This window comes from Lolium rigidum, chromosome 3, assembly GCF_022539505.1.
Source record: "Lolium rigidum isolate FL_2022 chromosome 3, APGP_CSIRO_Lrig_0.1, whole genome shotgun sequence".
Classification (NCBI taxonomy): domain Eukaryota; kingdom Viridiplantae; phylum Streptophyta; class Magnoliopsida; order Poales; family Poaceae; genus Lolium; species Lolium rigidum.
Genome location: NC_061510.1, coordinates 371647038 through 371651486, shown reverse-complemented (window position 1 = coordinate 371651486; position 4449 = coordinate 371647038). Strand labels below are relative to the sequence as shown.

General features: G+C 49.4%; 1 pseudogene; it reads left to right on the top strand.

Annotated features, from left to right (window-relative positions):
* The first annotated feature begins 443 nt into the window (after nt 1-443).
* LOC124700535 lies at nt 444-2248 on the top strand (annotated as a pseudogene).
* Nucleotides 2249-4449: the final 2201 nt, after the last annotated feature.

Sequence of the window (4449 nt, the reverse complement as noted above, 5' to 3'; positions counted from 1 at the left end):
TGCACCATAAACTGGCACTAATATCCATTTAAATCCATCATGTTTACATCTAACATATGTAGTTTGACGCAAAAATCTTTTGTCTCAACTGTACCAAGTTGTAACGACACATTTGCGTGTATATATGGCCATATATGGATATCTTGAGCTGAACTACCACAGCAGCTAAGGTCGTCCACCCATCCATCCAATCTTTAATTATTGCTGATCGAGCTTAGACTTAGAGAAAGGAGATGTACTAACCAGTAACTACCACACATTGTTCACGAGTTTACAGGTCACCATAAACTAAACAATTGGTTATGGGTTGCGTCCCTCCTTCCCCGCTTGCGCTATATATACCCCGCCACCCCACCACCAGCGGATCAACTCAAACCAGTCTCACCAGCTCGCCAGTCACTGCTCACTACACAGCTAGCTAGCTGACTTGGCTTGTTACATTCATGGACGAGCTGTTTCTCCTCTCGGTGCTGCTGGCCGCCGGAGCGGTGGCCCTGTTGCAGGTGCTGAAGGTGGCGCTGAACCCAATCAGCGAGAGGGCGCCGCCGGGGCCATGGAAGCTGCCGGTGATCGGCAGCATGCACCACCTGGTGAACGTGCTGCCGCACCGGGCACTGAAAAACCTCGCCGACGCGTACGGCCCACTCATGATGTTGCAGCTGGGGCAGACGCCGCTGGTGGTGGCGTCGTCCAAGGAGACGGCGCGGCTGGTGCTTAAGACCCACGACACCAACTTCGCCACGCGTCCCAAGCTCCTCGCTGGCGAGATCGTCGGCTACGAGTGGGCTGACATCCTCTTCTCCCCTCCGGAGACTACTGGCGCAAGCTCCGCCAGCTCTGCGCAGCCGAGATCCTCAGCCCCAAGCGCGTGCTCTCCTTCCGCCACATCAGGGAGGACGAGGTATATACGAACATCCAACCTGGTACTATCTAATTATTCGTTGAAGGTGGCAACTAAAGATGCCAGATTAATTACTGAACTTACAGTACTACAAGTACATGTTACCCGATTGTAACGAGAGTGAAAATAAAAATAAGTAATTTACCATAAAATGGTCACCTGAGCTAACTAAGGCATAGAGTCATGTCCGTATCTGGCAACAGTTGACAAAAATGCAGATGTACATGAAATATCTAGTAAGGCATGGTTTAATCTCTGAAAATGGATCGCGCATGCATGCAGGTGGGGATGCTGGTGGAGCAGATCCGCACGACGGGGCTATCGATGCCGGTGAACCTGAGCGTGATGTTCCATAGCACTACCAACAGCATCGTTGCGCGGGCAGCATTCGGGAAGAAGAGGAAGAATGCGGCGGAGTTCATGTCAGCCATCAAGTCCGGCGTGGGCCTAGCGAGTGGCTTTAACATCCCCGACCTCTTCCCGACATGGACAACCGTGCTAGCCGCCGTCACTGGCATGAAACGCAGCCTCCAGGGCATCCACAAGACGGTGGATGCCATCCTGGAGGAGATCATCAATGAGAGGAACATCGCCCGTGCTGATAAAATCAAGGCCGGCGCCACTGAGAACATCGACGAGAACCTCACTGATGTGCTCATCGGCCTGCAGGGGAAAGGCGGCTTCGGGTTCCACCTAGACAACGACAAGATCAAGGCCATCATCTTGGACATGTTTGCCGGCGGGACAGGGACATCGGCGTCGGCGATGGAGTGGGGTATGTCGGAGCTGATACGCAACCCGAAGGTGATGGCGAAGCTGCAGGGGCAAATCCGTGAGGCATTCAAAGGTAAGACCATGGTGACCGAGGCCGACCTGCAAGCTAGCGACCTCCGGTATCTGAAGCTGGTGATCAAGGAGGCTCTTCGGCTGCACCCGCCAGCGCCGCTGCTGGTGCCCAGGGAGAGCATCGACTTGTGCGAGTTGGAAGGGTTCACGATCCCGGCCAAGTCGCGCGTGGTGATCAACGCCTGGGCCATCGGGCGGGACCCCAGGTACTGGGACGCCGCCGAGGAGTTCCAGCCGGAGCGGTTTAAGGACGGCGCCGTGGACTTCACAGGCGGCAGCTATGAGTTTCTCCCGTTTGGGGCCGGCCGCAGGATGTGTCCCGGATTCAACTACGGGCTGGCCAGCATGGAGCTCGCCCTCGTTGCCTTGCTCTATCATTTCGACTGGTCGCTGCCAGAGGGTGTCGTTGAGGTGGACATGGAGGAGGCGCCCGGCCTGGGCGTGCGCCGCCGCACGCCGTTGATGCTCCTCGCCACGCCCTTCGTCCCCATCGTCGCGTAGCCTAGCTACGTTTTGTTTACTTGCATGTTGGCTTCATACCGACCTATCATGCGCTCCTATCAGTACATGTGTATGCATGTGTGTCCGTCTGCATCTATTGTTCTTGCCCGCAGAAACACTAGGGGTCGGCTCGTAAGCGTGCTTCCCGTGGCCCCTCAAGCGTGCGTATATGATTGAGTATCTTTGCTTCTATTATATTGTTGTACTATGATGTATAATTGTGTGTGACGTGCAAATGTGTAAGTGCAATGTAATAAATGAGTTGGTCGTTCCATATCCCTTGCACGAGGGTCCGTGACATTTATGTGTGTGCACGATTGACAAAGACTCGATTATATACTCTCCAATAATTTATTAGGATATTTTTTGCGAAAAGTCCAGAAATCTATTCATGATTCTCAACAAGAGTAAAATAAAATATAAAAGTAACAAAAAAACAGTGATTACAAGCACTCGAATGAGACACATGAAAAATATAAATAAACCAGAAATATACTACAAACGGGTTTGCTAGTTCAGCGTAGACTTTCCTAGTTAACTTCTGAACCGTCGGATCACGTCCTAATCCTACTACCTATGAGATGTACTTGAGAAAAAAAATGGTATGGAATGTAACTGAGTAAATTGCACCGCACAGTTAGATTTCTTTGTGTTTCATGCTAGTTAAATTGCAAGTGAAATTTGATGATATTATTTGACTGGAGATTAAATTAATTCTTAGTCAAATGAGAATTGGCCACTCCCCATCATGAAGCATAAGAAAATTGTACAAAAAAAGAACAAAACATAAGGCTAATCAAATAAAGTTATCTAGTCATGTTGCATAATTTAAATAGGCCTTCGTGTTTGCTATGAATTTGTAACCGCTCCCCCCTTCTTCAAAATGGGGGATTCCTATTTAATGCTCGTAATGTCCGCTATCAAAATTGTTTCACCCTGTTTGGAATTTCCTAGCTCGAGTTATTGCGTTTATAAGTCTGCCTTTATTTGAGTGGAAAAAGGAAAAAAGAAAAAGCGAGGGGGCTGGCCGGCACTTCCGCTGCCCACCCACGGAACTGCCCCAGGCCAAACCCCGGCACTACCGAGCCGGCCCTTCCACGCCCAGGCCGCATCCCGCCGCCCCACACCAGGCCGCCTAGCCCGCTCGCTGGATGGACACGTGTGTCGCCTACTCGGCACGAGCACACGTGCTCGCTCGCGCGGCAGTACCGCAAGCTGCCACCAGCAGTTCCGGTCCAGGCCGAATTTGGCCCACCGGTCAGAAAATCTGTGTGCCCCCTATTTATGTCTCCTCTCTCTCTCTTTCTTGCATTTTCTTCTTTCTCTCTCTCTCAAGCTCCTCCACTATTGTTGTTGACTTTTTGATCTTGAGATTTCTCTCCACATCCAATGATTCTTCCATTTTTTTTAAGAGAAAGTTTGAGGAGATCTAGATCCATACTTTGATCAAACCAAATCACCTCTCCGTGAGGATTTTTTGGAGAATTTGGTGTTCTCCTCTTTGTTCTTCCTCTCTTATTCTCCCAATAGCTTTTATAGCTTTGTTAGAATTTGAGAGTGAAGGACTTGAGCATGTTTGTGGTGTTCTTGCCATTAGATTTGGTGCATCGGTTTGACTTCTCCGCATGATACGGGGAGGGGAAAGTTCATGAGTATATTACTTCAGGATCTTGTTCCTCTTGGGTCTTTGGACCCTAAATGGCTTAGTGGTCTTTGTGGTGTTCTTGGGGACTCCAATTAAGTTGTGGAGATTTTTCAAGGGCAAGGCCTTTGCGGCAATTTATTGGGAGCCTCCAATTAAGTTGTGGCGATAGCCCCAACCTTTGTGGGGGTTCGGTGACCACCCTTAAGGTTCCATAGTGGATCGAGGTCTTCCCCTTTGATGGGAATTCTCGAGAAGAATACGGTGAGGCCTTCATGGCGTTTGGAGTGTTTTGTCCTCCACACCGCTCCAACGGAGACTATCACTCACAAGAGTGTGAACTTCGGGATACATCGTTATCTCCGCCTCACCTCGGTTATTCCTATACCCGAGCTATTTACTTATGCATTTTACTTTGTGATAGCCTTCTTGCTTGAAGTTATATATCTTGCTATCACATAGTTGCTTGTATTGCTTAGCATAAATTGTTGGTGCACATAGGTGAACTCTAGTTATATAGATTTTGTTCTTGACAAATTAAATGCTAGTTTTATTCTGT